We start from the raw sequence: 17,280 nt of genomic DNA on the forward strand, positions 1-17,280 counted from the left end.
AGTTTACCTTCACCCATAGAAATGAGAATAGTTCTTATAGTGTGAATGAATAAATGGAATGAGTTGTCACACAGAGTTAGGAAAATGACACCCAGTGAAGAGTATGGCAGTCCCCCTTCCTCAAGAAGTTAAATGTAAGGCAAATCCAAAGCCCAGCTTTCTACATAAATTGTAGATGCGTTTTCATGATGGTTTGACTTGCCGACAAGTTACTTAACCTGCTCTGTTTAACTCATGTTTAAAATGGACATAACAGTAGCCATCTCCCATTTGTTGTATTCTTAAATTGGAAAATAGGGTTGGCTATAATGATTTTGTTGTTGTTGTTATACAATTCCTAAACTTGAAAACCACAACCTTTTAATTTTTCCATGTGAAAACTTTTATAAAAATCTATGGAATTGGCTGGGTATGGTGGTTCAAGCTACTTGGAAGGCAGAGATGGAGATATTGCAGTTCTGGATAGTAAGAACTTTGAGAGATTCCATCTTAACTAAGGCCTGAGCATGATAGTGCTTGCGTGTTACCCCAGCTACAGGGAAGCCTTGGGCACAGTGGTGTGTTCCTATTATACCCAGGGACATCTGGGAGCTCAAGTAGGAAGATAGTAGCTAAGCCCACCTGGGCATGACAGGAAACTCTTCCTTGAAAGAGGCTGGAAGCATGGCTCAAGTGAGAAATTGTGTCAGCCATTGCAAGCATCAGGCCCTGAGTTCAACCCTCAGTACTACCAGGAAATAAAAAGGGTCTTTTGTTTGTTTGTTTTTTTAAATCCATGGGACTATAGCAGTTTTGAATAGAAAGTCCTTTGCAGTTGCTTGGTCTGCTTTCCACATTTTACATGAGGAAACTGAAAGAAGAGCAGAGCCTTACAGATTTGGGTCAGGTTCAAATCTTGGCACTAATTGCTAAGATGCACGATATAAAAAGTCAAGCTTATAAGAGCACCATCTCCTGGAGTTGAACTTCACAGGCTTATTAATTTGTGAGCTGTAAGACCTTAAGATAATTATTAATCTTTCCTGAGTTCTACTTCAAGGCTTATGTGATGACAAAAAATGTACATAAAGCATGGATATCATTATGTATGGCTGTTTACTGTGTGCATAATCATAGTAAATAATACCTTTTTTGCTACAATTTTTGGAGATTGGATATAAATAAAATATTTAGTATGACAGTGAGCATTCAATGAATTCTTTTAAGAATAGTAATACTGCTCAGGAAAACTCAGCATCAGAAACTAAATCTTAACTCATCCTGTCGTGGATGCTGAGTTGTACAGTCATGTGGTAGTCTGTTTTATATAACTGGTTCATCTTAACTTACATATAGGTGAGTGGTGAGAGTATACAAGGATGCCACATTTATTACTTAATTAAAATACTTGCCATTCCGGTCAACTTTGTTACATTTTATTTATGTATTTTATTAGACTTTTTTGTCTTACAAACATGCCTGTAATCCTAGCTGCTCAAGAGGCTGAGATCCATGTTCAAAGTCAGCCCAGTTTTTGAGACTTACTTCCAATTAGCCACCAAAACTATGGAACTGGAGCTGTAGCTCAACTAGTAGAGTTCAAGAGCAAAAAAGCTCAGGGACAGTGCCCAACCCAGAGTCCAGGCCCCAGTACCTACACACACACAGAAACACACACACACATACACAAAGGAAATTTCTAATTGAAACTTAGATTAGATAAAATCTATCTACACAAAGCCTTGTTTTCGTAAGTCCAGACCCAGAAATAAGCATAGAATTAAAGTAAGTTTATCCTTTCTGCTAGTGGTTACCATTGCAGTTACTGAGTTCTATTCCATATTGATTTTAGAGAGTAAGAAGGCCCTCAACATTAGAAGCGGAGATCCCCCTCTGCCAAAATAAAACAAAAATGCAAAATTAAAAAAAGAAAAGCACCCCCCCCCCCATGCTACTGAAAGCTATCACAGGCAGTAAATATTAAAAAGCTCTAATTGGCTTCGTTGAAAGGAAAAGATGGACAAAGAATTGGATGTGTAAATAACCATGCAAATGCATATGACCTTCAACTTCTAGGGTGCACAGTATCTTGCTATCCTCAGTGTTTAGCACAGCAGCAGCTGCTGGAGGGTTACATGTTCCAAATAAAGATGCATATGGTTTGGCTTTCTTATAATGTCAATGCATCATGAATGTGCAAATATTGAAAATCTTGTCCATTTGAATGTCTTTCAGTAATTGTTTATTAAAGGATTTTGGCTTTTCATATTTTTAAACTTGTTCTTTAAAGGTTAATTGCTTCTGCTAAAAATCTATTTTGCCATTAAGTTATGTTAGAATGAACATCTAAGAATAGGAACACTGGGATATTGTACTGGGAACAGAAAGTCATATAAAAGGTAGATATAATATTAGGTGGACTTTATCTTATCTTCTAGCAGCCGGAATATAGGGGAAATATATAAAGTGTTTGTTCTTCTAATCTGCAACAGTATTGCTATCTTTTATAACAAACCTGGTAAAGAAAACCAATGTAGTCAGATACATATGGCTCATACCTGCCTTCTCAGGGGGAGCTGAAATCTGAGGATTGTAATTTGAAGTCAGCCAGGACAGACCAATCTGAGAGGCTCTTATCTCCACTTCACCAGCAAAAAGCTGGAAGTGGAGGTGTGGCTCAAGTGGTAGAGTACCAGCCTTGAACAAAAACAAAATACTAAGCAGGAACACAAAGTCCTGATGAGTCCAAACTCCAGAACTGGCACCAAAATAAACAAATAAATAAATATTAAAATAGCAGTGTATAGAGAATGCTTCATGCTGTCATCAATCTCACTGGAGCTGCTTTCCCTATGGAACACTATGCTAAAGCACACTAATTTCTTTCCTATATCTAAGTGTGTGGATTTGGACTTTTGGCTGCCTACTTGGTCAGCATCTTATCCTTACCAGAGATACACCCAGGTTTGGGGGATTTTTTTTGGCCCCAGTGCCAAGAGTGTTCATTGTTTGGCTTGGGCCAATCAGCTCATCCCATTTCCCTAGGCCACAGTCATTGGTTCAGGAATGGACATGTGACCTAGGCAGCCCAACCAGGATAATTGATAGGATTATGGCTCAGAATTCTGAGATTTGAGTTACAAACTTATAAAACCTTATTCTTTGAGTTATCAACCGTGGGACAATTGACATCTTGGGATGGATGTCATGTGCATTGTAAGACGTTTAGTTTCATCCCTGCCCATTACCTACTAGGTGCTAGTAGTTGTGGACAGTTCACAACTACCGGCATCTAGACATGGCAATAAATATGTATGGCTCCAGAAATTGACAAATGCTCCCAAGGCACAAAATTGTAGCTGGGTGAGGGCTCTTGGTCTTACAGAAGCTTTAACTTAAGTCTAGGTTTTATAAAATAGGGTGTTTTGTAATGTGTTTTTAGAGGGAAAAAATAGATCCCTATTTGCTTTCTAAATCAGAGGGTAAGAGATGAGGAGGTACCCTAGCTCCAACCAAACCTTCTTGAAACTTCTGGCTTATGTAGATCCCATCTAAGAAGAGGGACAAATAACTCTCCTATGGCTATAGGACATGCCCACTGTTGGAGAAAGTTCACTGTACAATCTGAGAAGATGAATATTAACTGGTTGAGAAGCAACTTTTATGATTCTATAGTAGTTATTTCCTAGCTGAACATGGTGGCTCATGCCTGTAATTCTAGCTACTCAAGAGGCAGTCAGAGATCAGGGGGACTGTAGCTCAAGGTCAGCCAAGGCATCTCAACCAATAAATATCTAGTTGCAGTAGTTTATACCCATCATCCTAGCTCTACAGGAAGTATAAATAAGAGGATTGTGGTCCATGTCTGCCTGAGCATAAATGTAAGATTCGTTTTGGGAAAAAAAAAAAAACTAAAACCAAAAGGACTTCAGGTCTGGCTCAAGTGGTAGAGTACCTGAGTTTCGACCACTAAAAAAATGTTGTTTCTTCCAGAAATGTACAAATATTTCAATAGTTACTCCCCTATTTCCCTTACTTATAAATACTAAGTAGATTGCCTTACAGTTAAAGAAAATTAAGCAATTCTTCCCTTTATTCTGTTTCAGAGAGTGTTCAAATAACCAAAATCATTACTGCTATACATGATATTCTGGCTTTCCTCCCCAAGAACTAAAATCATATACCAAAAATAGATTCTTCTTTTCATCTATTCTTTGTTTTCTTAGTGAATGTGAGAAAAAGGGAAAGGGAGAAAAAGCTGGTATCTGGTGTCCTTTTTATTCTGAACTTTTAACAGGGTAAATTCAAAGTCTTTGTACATAATAGAGGAGTCATTTTTGGCCCAAAATCTTCAGGGTTGCCCTATTGAAAAAAAAGAAGTCTTTTTTTTTTTTTTGGTCAGTCGTGGTGCTTGAATTCTGGGCCTGGACATTGTCTTTCAGCTCTTCAACTCAAGGCGAGTGCTCTACCACTTGAACCACAGCACAACTTCCAGATTTCTGAGTGGTTTATTGGAGATAAGAGTCTCATGGACTTTCCTGCCTGGGCTAGCTTTGAACTGTGATCCTCCTATCTCAGCCTCCTGAGTAGCTAGGATTATAGGCATGAGCCACCAATGCCACCAAGTCTTTGTTTTGATGGGGAAATAACCACCAAAGGGTTGGAATGTTTTGGGCTTTTTTCCTATGGGTTAAATAGATTCTGGTACCAGGATGTGTCTGCACATGTGAGCATCATTATAGATGTTTTGTTGGGTAGCACATTAAGCCCTTTAGTTTTCCCAAACTAATTAATTGATTCAGAAAGGTGGGAGCAGCAAAATTTGATAATTTCATTTGTAAAAGAAAGACAGACTGTCACTCCAGCACATTTGGAAGTTTCTGTAATCTTAGAAGCTTGATTCCCTATGCTCATTGTCAAATGGGTTTTGGAAACTTAGGTGGTGGTTCTAAAAAGGAACACAGCTAACCTATTATTTACTTATTTATTTAATGTGCCAGAACTAGAGCTTAAACCCTGTACTTTGTGTTCTTGCTTGCCTTTTTCACTCAAAGCTGGTTCTCTACCACTTGAACCACAGCTCCACTTGTGAGTTTTTGCTGGTTAATTGGAGGCCAGAGTGTCATGGGATTCTCTGCCCAGGCTGGTTTTGAACTAGAATCCTCATATCTCAGCCTCCTCATTGATTATCTAGGGATACAGGCGTGAGCCACCAACACCAAACTCTATTCCTATACCTTTGACCAAGGAACAAACAGTTCTACATCCTAAAAGGTCATTCTATTTGACCAGGTGTGCAGCTTTGGGAGGATCTTATGCAGAGTGGTGAGGGAGAATAGGATGTCTCACTAGCCAGCCAGATGAGCTCAATCAACCTTGGTGGTCAATAAGATGACAGATGCTACAGCCAGATCACCCCAACAGCTAAGAATCTCTTTTTTTTAATTAAGGAAGTCACACTTTTTACCTTATCTGTGCCAAGTAAAATATATATATATTTTGCAGATACTTCAAGAGTGCTGACTACCTACATGCAAAGTCAGATCTTGGCAAGGATGGGTCTTATTCACAGGGGGTTATTTCTCTGGTGGTAAACAGCTAGAATAATGTGGAAAGGAAATCACTACAAGCCACACAATTAAGGTTGTTTTATTTAATTGCTTGGAGTAAAGGAGAAATAGCAAACAAGGAGTATCTTGCCAATTCTGAGCGGAGAGGCACTCTTAAGATACTTACCGGTGCCTGTCAAATGCTTCTGTGCTAGTGAACACAAGATTAAAGTAAATAAGAGGAAGGAGTAAGGCATTGGAGAGGCATAATCCTAACTCTATACAAAAAAAATTACTGTTAGAAATCTGGATACAAGCTGGGTGCCTGTGGCTCACACCTGTAATCCTAGCAAATCAAGAGGCTCAGATTTGAGGATCATGATTCAAAGCCAGCCTGAGCAAATCAACCAGCAAAAAGCCAGAAGCGGAGCTGTGGCTCAAGTGGTAAAGTGCCAGCTTTGCATAAAGAAGCTAAAGGAGATAATGACCAGGCCCTGAGTTCAAGCTCCAGTACTAGCACAAAAACAAAGGATGGAAGGAGGGATGAAAAGAAGGAAGGAAAAAAAGAAAGGAAGGCAGAAAAAAGGAAAACAAATTGATGGATACTGGGTATTGCTTATCCAAAATGCTTAGGATCAGAAGTGTTTCAGATTTCACATTTTTCCTTTTTAGAATTTTGAAAAGTATTTGTATCCAACATAATGACATTACTTACTGTGGGGAAATTCATTTATGTTTAAATATATATGCTTCCACACCTTCTACCCTTTATCTAGAAGGAATTTTAATAATATAATGCCTAAAACCAGCTTTCATTGGTGTGGAATTTCCCATGTTCCTGTTATTGTTTTAAAAGTTTCAGGTTAGGATTTTCAGATTCAGGATGCTCACTCTGCAAAGCTCTGAGTTCAAGCCCCAGCACTAGAACAACAACAATGAAAAAGTCAGGATATTAATCCCCTAGTCTTTGTCTTTCCCTAGCTATTTCTCCCATTCTGAGTCTCCCAGAAGCCAGATGCTGTTTTCCATCTCCCTCAGCTCCTCCCTCCGGGGCCCTCTGCCCCTTCCTCACCTGTCATCATTGCCATGGCTACCCTGGGTTGAGCTGGCCTTCACACTGCAGCAGCTGGTCCCCAAGCCAGCATTGCAGCCTCACCCAACAGGTACCCTCCATTGTTCCAGACTAAGTGAGGAAACAAATTCACAGATTTAAGTGTCTGCTCTGAAAATAGACTTCAAAAAGTTCCACAGTGAGTATGTCTAGTTGGCCCTATTGAGGCTGCTTAGGGAAGATATCCAAGACATGTGCAATCTCTATGGAATCCCCCTGCACAAGGGGGGCATCTTTGAGGCTTCTTTCTGCCCCTACTCCCTGGGAAGAGCAACTCTGCTCTGTTTAGTTGCCTTAGAGTTCTGAGTTCTTATTTTAGGGCTGCTTATTGATTGCCCCAAGAGTCTTCAAGCTACTTGAAAAGTCTGCTTTCTTTTGTTCTTTTTAGACATTTGATAAAATCTCGGCTACAAGAATCAACGATCATTTCCTTGTCCTTTTTACCTCCTTCCCTCACTTTCTACCTCCCTCTCTCCTTCCCTTCCTCCCTTCCTCCCCATGCTCTCTATAATTTCTCAATCATTGGCTCTTGGTTGTGTTTCCTAAATTTCTCTGAATACAACCAACCTTGACATCTCTTTACCAAGGTCCCTAAGGTTCGGTTCTGATCTGATTTCCTTCTGGCCTGCTAAAGGCTGCAAGCCTCACCCAGCAGAAGATGGCCCAGTCCTCCTAATGCTCCCAGCTTCAGGGCAGTAAGAAAAGTCCTAGCCCCTGTTTGGTAGGACAAACCATGACGCATTTCTGATGTTGGCTTGACTTTCCAATGGGAAGCTTGGCTTTCCAGAAAGAGGGATACAATCTAGGACTACCAAGTTTAGGAGCAGATATGAAATATTTTTCTGCTTCTCTGGAGAAATAGAGACCTCATATTGTCATGGGGAAACTATATTTGTTTTTTTTTTAACAGACTCATGGGGAAACTATATTTGTTTTTTTGAACAGACTCAAAGCTCTTCCCTGGGAAAAATAGACTGTGGGGCTCCACTCTTCAAGGAGACCCAGAGCACTCTCCAACAATAGCATTCATTCATCCATTCATTCAAGAAGGTGGAACCTTCCCCAGGTACTTCCTCAGGAAAGTGTGTCTGTTACTCAGGGTAAAGCCCTGTGGAGTTCTCAAAAGGGGCAATAGAGCTAGGCACCAGTGGCTCATTACTGAAGTCCTAGCTACTGGGGAGGTTGAAGTTCAAAGCCAACCCAGGCAAAAAAGGTGGCGAGACACTTATCTCTAATTAGCTACCAGAATACTGGAAGTAAAGCTGTGGCTCAAAGTGGTAGAGCACTAGCCTTGAGCAAAAAAGCTCAGGAACAGCACCCAGTCCCTGAGTTCAAGTCCCACAACTGACAAACAACAACAACGACAAACAACAGCAACAGCAAACAAGGGTGGTGGAGAGGAGAAATTTTAAGCTGTATCCAAGAAGTGTTCCAAGGACCTGTTTTTTTTTTCAACAGCTACAGGTCTTCATGAAATTAATCATGACAAAATAAAACCATGCCACCAAACTGCCAGCTCTTTATCCTTTTAAATTTATCTATATAGATTACATAAATAAATTTCCTGTGAACGTTCTTCTTTTTTTCTTGTTTTGGAGCCACAGAGGTTTGGACTTAAGATATTGTTTTGCTAGGCAAGTGCTCTACCACTTGAGCCATGTGATTTTTAAAAAGAAAAAACCATCAGTTTTATTAGTCCATTTTATGTTACTATATCAAAAGTACATGACATAATAACCAGTTTTATTAGTCCATTTGAGGTTACTATATCAAAAGTACTGGAGAATGAGTCATTTATAAAGACAAGATGTTACTTAATCTCATAGTTATAGAGGTCCAAGATCATGGTGATACTGTCTTACCAAGAAGTTCCTTAGCTATATTGCAATAGAACAGAGAAGTGTTAAAGGAAACCCATTCCCTTACCATGGGCCTCACTTCTTAAAGTTTCTAACACCTTACTACTCCACTTTTGGACCAAAAGTCCAGCACATGTACCTTTCAGGACATATCCAAATCATTGCACATGTTACCTGGATGACAAGGAGGTAGTCAGACCATTGATTTGTGCCAGGAATATCACTGTGAACAGCCCACATCTCTACCTGAAATGTCCCGTGGTCAGCAAGGTTGTGGTCCTGCCACTATAGCCTCTGTATGGGGTATGACAGTGGTCATTACAGGACAATGCCCTGGGCTCTCTATTGGGTAAAGATGGAGCAGGCTGTTGAATCCTATTAAATTCTAATTCCTCTCTTAGGAAAATTGCTTAACTCCTGAAAAATCTCACTTGTCAAATGTAGCTAAGAAATCTCAGGCTGGTAATCTCAGCTATGTTTAAAGATACCCTAAACAATAAGACAGGGCCAGCATTTGTGGCTTATACCTGTAATCCTAGCAACTTAAGAGGCTGAGATCAGAAGATCATTAGTTAAAAGCAGCCAGAGCAGAAAAGTCTTTGAGATATTATCTCCAAAATAACCAGCAAAAAGCTGGGTTGGAGGCATGACTCAAGTGCTAGAGCACCAGCCTAGAATGTACAAGGCCATGGCTTTGACACTTAGCACTGAAAAACAAAACAAAAACAAGCCTGGGCATTGGTAGCTCATGCCTGTAAACCTCACTACTGAAGAGACTAAGATCTGAGGACAGTGGTTCAAAGCCAGTCTGAACAGAAAAGCCTGTGAGACTCATTTCCAGTTAACCAGCAAATAAGCAGAAGTAGGGGTATAGCTCAAGTAGTAGGGTGCCAGTCTTGCATGAAAAAGTGAAGCAGGACCTGACACTCTAAATTCAAGCCCCAGTACCAACACATACACACATACATACACACACACACACACACACACACACACAATCACAAAACAAAGAAAAATAAGCAAAAAATCCCACCCACTTTATTGTGGTATTTCAGGGACACAAGAAAAGTGCCTATACAAATGGGAGCACAAGAAATGGCAGCTATGTCTGTGAGTTCCTTGATTGCTAATCTCCTGGCCACTTCATGAGTAAACAGTGAAACTGTATACCCATCCTCCTCTTTCAGAGTGTGCTGCTAATATGGCATGATTGCTTATACAATCCACATATATCAAAACAGCAGATCTGTGTTAATATTTTTGCAGATAATACTAAATCTGAAAACCTGATTTTAAAGGGGGAAGTTAAAACACTTCCTTCCCTTTGTAAAGATAATCTGACTATCACAGGTATTTCATGTGCAACCTGGAAAGGTTAACTTTATTCTCTCTGCCTTTATGTCTATAACATTGCCTATGGTCATTGTGTAGTACACTTCTGGGTAGTGGGTTGCCATAGTGATGGGTCGGGGAATATGGTGACATCATCAACAAATGTTGTTTTTCTTAGTTTATTCTTCACCAGAAGGCTGCCAAGTGTATTCAGTCATCTATTCATACAACAGATATTTGTGGAATTCCTCTCATAAAAAGCTACTATGTCACTGTTGCTTCAAAGATCATTATCAACAAAAACAATTTTTCCTGTGTGTGGGTGTAAGGGATATAAAGAGGAAATAATGAGGAAGACTACAGGAAGGTGACATAAAAAATTTAAGGACCAAAAAAGGCCACGCTCAAATCTCTGCTCTCATTTTACTGTGTGATTCTTGATTGATTGATTGATTGACTGATTGATTTGTAGATGGTAGGGCTTGGCGCTGTCCCTGAGCTCTTCCACTCAAGGTGAGCACTCTACCACTTGAGCCACTGTGCCACTTCTGGTTTTCTGAGTCGTTACTTGGAGATAAGAGTCTCATGGACTTTCCTGCCGGGGCTGGCTTTGAACCTTGATCCTCAGATCTCAGCCTCCTTATTAACTAGGATTACAGGTGTGAGCCTCTGGTGCCTGGCTCTTAGAACTATCTTAAGCTCTCTAAGTACCATACGTTTCATCTTCAAAATGTGGGGCCTCTATCATTCATTCATCAATCACATCCTCTTTGTGTAAGTGCATCTCCCTGTCATTTCATCAGGCTCTCTTGTTAAGTCCACTCCATTGCACAAGTCTTTTTAGAAAATAACTCCTTAACAAATGCTACATGTTACTCCCTTGCACTTACAACTCATCTATCCAACAAAATTTTAGAGCCTATAATCAAGAAGGCTAGTAACAACAGATGCAGGAGGGGATGGGGCCATAAAGGAACCCTACTTCATTGTTCGTGAGAGAGTAAACTTGTTTAACCACTCTGAAAAGCAGTATGGAGGTTCCTCAAAAGACCACACATAGAGCTCCCCTATGACCCATCAATCCCACTTTTGGGCATTTACCCAAATGATCACAAACAAGGCCATACTAAAGCTACCAGCACAACTGTGTTTACTGCAGCATTATTCACCATAGCTAAGATATGGAACCAACCCAGATGCCCCTCAAGAAAATGTGATGTATATATATAATATATATATCTACATACATATACTTATATATATACATACATACATATATGGTTGAATTCTATGCCTACATCAGAAAGAATGACACTGCCCCATTTGTTAGGAACTGGAAAATTATATGAAGTGAAGTAAGCCAGACCCAAAGAAACATAGGTCCCATGGTTTCCCTTATTTGCAATAACTAGTATACAACTAGGACAAGCAAAAAAGCTCAAAAGCTATGTACATATGACCATATAAGATGATGCTAAGCAAAATGAACCACAAGATAGGGACACAAGAGGTTTTATCTTTCTTGCTGTTAATTTTAATGTACTTATAATGTACCATGTGATTTTTTTTGTTTCTTTTGTATGTTCTTCCCCCATTGTATAACCCCTGTTTTTACTATATTTGATTCCATCTTGTATATCCATTTTTCTAATTTGGGGAAGAGAAGGGAAATAACAAAATGCTGAAGTAAAGATACAGGTTGACCCATTGTAACAATGAGATGTACAAGACAGGATGTTGAAAACGAACTTTACAACTTTGTGGGCGGAGGAGTTGTGGAAGTGGGGAGGTAAGGGATGATAGGGGAAAAACAAAGGAGGGGGTAACAATGGAAATGTACTCAATACCTTAGTCATGTAACTGTAACCCCTGTGTACAGTATCTTTACAATAGGAATATATATTTAATAAAAAAATTAGAGCCTGCAATGGTCCATACTTATGCCCAAAGGCAATTGGCTTAAATCCATGAAGATCACAGCTCAAGCTTATCAGTATAGTCAGAGACTGTATTCATTCATTTTTTTTGTCTCTGTAACACAGTAGGGGAGAATGGGAAATGTATAAAATAAGGATATTTTTGTTTTACTATTTGTTTTTTGGGCTCAAAAGTTGGAAAGTCTAAGTGCAGGCGATAGGGCTGGTGGGGGAGAGCAAACGATGGTGTAAATTCCCAGTGGAACCTAGGAGGGCATGGGGATACACCCAGAGAGGTAAATTTCTTTTTATAACAACTTATTCTGAAGGTAATCAATCCAGTCCCTTGATAGCAAGAGAGACAACTTTGATATTAATCTAGTTTATAGGAGCTCCTCCCCCAAGAACCGACGTGTTCAACCTCCCCCACCTCTCAACCATAATGATGAGGAATTGAATTTCATCATGAGTTTTAGAGAGGACAAAACACAGCAGGGACACACCCATGAGCCAAGAGTTCTTCAGTGTAATCATATGATGACAGTTGTGGGAAGTGGCCCTGTGGCTCAAGTGGTAGAACGCTGGCCTAGAGCTGAAGAGTTCAGGGACAGCACCAGAGTTCAAGACCCACAACTGACACACACACACACACACAAATGACAGTTCTGTGCATACAGTGTTATTAGAAAAAGAAGTGGGACAAGGGTGTGGGTTGGGGATGGGAGGAATGAGGAAGCAACACCTGAGCTGAGCTGTGGAGGTTTCTCTGCCAGCATATGCAAATACAGAGGAGAAGAACAGTACTGGTGCAGAGAAGAGGCTCACTATTTCTGACATGCAAGATTAGAAATAAATAAGGAATGAGCACAACACAGAGCACACTTGCTAAAGTTGCATTGGCAAATTGTCTCTGAATGCTAAAAGACCAGCTAAGGTTCCAAGGACCTCTTTTCTCTTCTTTTTGTTCTTCAGTAGCCATGTGTGTTAGCTCTTGTATCACTGTGACCAAATACCTGAGAGAAACAACATAAGGGAGAAAAAAATTTAATTTTAGCTCATGGCTTCAGAGATTTCTGGCCAGGGAGCCATCCTCTTTGACTCTATTAGTTCTGAGTCTGGGGTTAGGAAAAATATCATGGCAGTGGGAGTGAGTAGAAGAGGTGACCCTCATGGCAGGCAGGAAGAAGAGATAATCAGCTAAATGCTTCAAAAGTACACCTCAGATATACCTAGTTCCTCTAGCTAAACCCTACTGCCTAAAGCTTCCTGAACCTTCCTAAATTGCACCACAAATTGGGGACCAAGCCTTCAACCTATGAACCTGTCTCCACATTTCGTATTCAAACCATAACACAATGGCTCTTAGGAAATTAATCGTGACAAAATAAAAGCAATACAAACAAATTTTAATTTTTCAAAAAGTCCTTCAAATTACATAATGAAAATGCCTATTGGCTTGTAACCTGTGTGTGTGTGTGTGTGTGTGTGTGTGTGTGTGTGAATATGGGGGCTTAAACACAGGGTCTGGATACTGTCTATCCCTTTTCCACTCAAGGCTGGTGCTCTCCCCTGGGGCCACACCTCTACTTCCTGCTTTTTGCTGGTAAGTTGCAGATAAAAGTCTTGAGGATTTTTTTTTTTTCTGCCAGGGCTGGTTTTGAACTTCAGTCCTTAGATCTAAGTCTCTTGAGTTGCTAGGATTACAGATATAAGCCACCAGCATCTGGCTCAATAATTTCCAAGTGGCCAATTCCTCCTCATACAGAGTAATTTTAAATAGCCCATTTCCTGTAGCCAGGACTATTAAAAGCATGTTAAAATCTGGGCCATGTTTTTGCAGCTGGCTGGTATAGACTTCTTGTAACAGAGAGATGGTGCTTTGTGTTCCTGACTGCTTCTGGGGAAGAGTGACATGCTGTTCTTGACAAAGGCCACTCGCTGTACTACTGGTGACCCTTAGGGCCATCCCATGTGAGACCTGGGATGAGGCTTACTTCAGGCCCAGAACCATCCAACCAGGAAAGCCAACTGTCCATTAAAGAGGAACCCCTGCTAAGCACTCATGGGCTAAGAATAAACCCAGTGACACTGGAGATGAGAACAGTGGACAGGGGATGAAGCTGTACAAATAACCATACTTATGGAGCGAGCAGGAATCTCAGAGATGTGAATTTATCCTCTTTGCCACCCAGGGGAGCCAGAGACTCATGAAAATCTTCTATAAGCTGCCAAAGAGTCAGGCTAATGGGGGGAAAAAACACAGCATTTTAGTTTTAGAGGCAACACAAAGCCAAGCAACTAAGGGAACAAAAAAAATAAACAAGACAAGAGATGGGGGATATATTGATTGACAGAACTTGGAGGTTGTGGAGTATACTGGGTTTAGGCTCCAGATGTGCTGTGTCTTTCTCAGTCCATCTCCTGGCTGAGTTGTTAGTGTATTCTGGCAGTTCCTTATGATATCATTGTGTATTGTCACCTGCTTAGATGCTATCCAGTTTGGACTGTTAAACCACCAGGACCTCAGTATTCCTGCAGATGGGTACCCCCAGGACAAGCCATGTGGGCAGAGAATAAATAGCCCCCACTATAGAGGGGCTACTGTTTAGGGCCCAGCACTGAGCATTAGGAGTGTTTTCTTATATAACCTCCCAGGGGTACGGTCTATGATTAACTCCATTTTACAAATGAGGATAAGGCTAGATCATATTAAATAATTTCCCCAAGGACCACCAGGTGAGGAGGATGGCTGGGTATTAAGTTCCATAGCTTTGGCTTGATCAAAGGAAAAGGAGGGACAAACAGTTGGTGAGGAGAAATAGTGTGATGACTCAGGACTAGATGCCTTTAGTTAATTGCTTCCCTTTCCTTAGGGCTAAGCCACAACCTTTCTGGACAGATAAGTTCCTGGGAATGTGACTACAGTTTCATTCTATTTGTTGAGGCTAGTACTGGGAAAACTGTGGAGATGAGATGGGGTAAGCTTGGCACGTCTTTTTGTAAGAGAAGACACTAAGTCATACCTAGGGAAGGTTCTTGGAGGATCTGGAGGCTGCTATCAGATAGTGAGTACATTCCTGAGAGGCTCTCTATGTGTTCAGCCTCATTGCTCAGTCTCTCTGTTAATTGAAACCCATCTGCTGCCCTGAGTCCCCTGGGGCCTGGAGCAGCCCACTGAGAGAAATCTGGAAGCTGGGTGGGACACCAAGAGAGGACTGATTGGTAGAAAAGGAGAATAACTTTACTCAGAAAGTCTGATTGTAAATTGAGCTAGAGTGCTCTGGAAAGCAAAAGTTTCTAAGAAGAAAGTTGGTTGTGGGGCTGGGAAGGTGGCTCAGTGGTAGAGCACTTGCCTTGCATGCATGAGGCCTTGGGTTCAATTCCTCAGGACCATATAAGCAGGAAAAAAAGCCAGAAGTAGTGCTGTGGCTCAAGTGGTAGAGCGCTAGCCTTGAGGTAAAGAGCTGAGGGATAGCGCCCAGGCCCAGAGTTCAGGCCCACGACTAGACCCAAAAAAAAAAAAAAAAAAAAAGAAAGAAAGTTGGTTGTTTGGGTTCTCCTTGAATGTTTTAGTAGGCAGTAGAATGTTGGGAAGTCAGGCAACATTCTGAGTCTCTGTGACCCAGAGGCAAACAGAAGCTTTAAGCAGAGGAACCCTGATCTCATTCTTAGAGACTGAATCAAATCAATCTGTGACTTGACTCTGTTCCTCTGTTTCTCTCTCTCTCTTTCTCTCTCTCTCTCTTCCCTCCTCCTTCTCCCTCTCCCACCCTCCCTCTCTCTCTTTCTCTAATTGTGCCACTACTGGGGACTGAAATCTGGGCACTCTCCCCTGGCTTGTTTGCTCAAATCTAGTGTCCCACCACTTGAGCCACAGCTCCACTTCTGGCATTTTGGTGGTTAACTAGACATAAGAGTCTTAAGAACTTTCCTGCCCAGGCTGGCTTTGAACCACAATTCTCAGATCACAGTCTCCTGAGTAACTAGGATTACAGGCATGAGCCCCCCCCCAGTATACAACTCATTTTTATATTCTTAAATAGGGATATAACAAAGAACCGAGAACTGAAATAAGTATAAGAATGATGTACTGATATTCAAGGAAAGGAGTCTGAGCAATGGGTAACTATATGCAAAGGCCCTGGAGTAGAAGTGTGATTGGCATGTTCCTCAAATTGCAATGAAGCCAGTCCACGGGTAAGAATAATAATAAGAGTAGAGGTGGGCAATTGTATCAGAGAGGTAATTAGATCACAGGGGTCATACAAGGCCTGGAGGACCACAAGGAGATCTTTTTGCCTCTGGGTGCAGTACAAAGCCATTGGAGAGTTTTGAGCAGAGGAACCAAGCAATATTGAAGATTCTCGAAGGTGCTCTGTGGGTGTTGCTCAAAGTAGAGAGCCTATCTCATAGAAATACAACGAGAACCACAAGTATGAGTCACACATGCTATTTAAAATGTTTCCTGGTAGTCACATTAGAAGGAAACATCCACAGCTGAAAATAATCCTCATGTATTTGCTTTAACCTAATAGAGCCAAGTTATTAACAGTTCATTATGTAATCAATATAAAAGTTGTTATTAGGTCGTTTTCATATTTTAAAAATATTAGAATTGTGACATATCTTAATTTAGACTAGTCTACTTCAAGTGCCTAATTGCCCCTCATGATGTATCATATGGTAGACAGGCCAACTCCATTGGAGTGGGGGTGGGGGAGCAAGACTGGAAACAGGGTCACAGGTAGAAGGATCTTGGAAGAAAAGAGTGCAGGAGCCCAGAGCTGGTGGCTTATGCCTGCAATTCTAGCTACTCAAGAGGTTGAGGCCTGAGGATCACGGTTTGAAGCCAGTCTGGGCAGAAATGTTTATGACATTATTATCTTTGATTAATCTGTAAAAAGCTGGAAACAGAACTTTGGCTCATGTGGTATACTGTAGTGCCAGCCTTGAGTAAAAAAGCCAAGGGACATTGCCCAGACCCTAAATTCAAGCCTGGCACAAGAAAAAAGAAAGAGAGCGAGAAAGAGAGAAAAAGAAGGAAAGAGAGAAAGAAAGAGGGAGGGAGGTGAGGAGGGAGGAAGGAAGGAAGGAAGGAAGGAAGAAAAGGAAGGAAGGAAGAAGTAAGGAAGGAGGAAGAAAGAAAAGAGGGAGGGAGGGAAGGAAAGGCAAGGGTGAAGATAAAGCACAGCACAACTGCTTAATGTAGGAAAAGAACAGCTTCTGAGTAATAGAAAATACTACCTAGGGTGGCATTCGTTCACTGGCTCACCTGCTCCCTGGAGGAAATGAAAGGACTCTAGGGCTGACATGTTTTACCATATTGGAAGAAGGAAAACCACAGGCTTTGTGCTGGCTTACAGTTAGTTCTTCCTGATCACACTCCATCACCTAGGAGGCTCCTCTGCCTCTTCCCCCCTTATCAGCACTCTTCCATGTGTGCTGCCTGGGGTGGGGCCCAGGGGACACCCTATCTTCCTCGGGAGGCTGGGACTTTCTCATGTCTGTGCTTGGCATTGTCACTCCAATCAGCA

This window comes from Dipodomys spectabilis, unplaced genomic scaffold, assembly GCF_019054845.1.
Source record: "Dipodomys spectabilis isolate Male_0828 unplaced genomic scaffold, ASM1905484v1 ptg000095l, whole genome shotgun sequence".
Lineage (NCBI taxonomy): Eukaryota > Metazoa > Chordata > Mammalia > Rodentia > Heteromyidae > Dipodomys > Dipodomys spectabilis.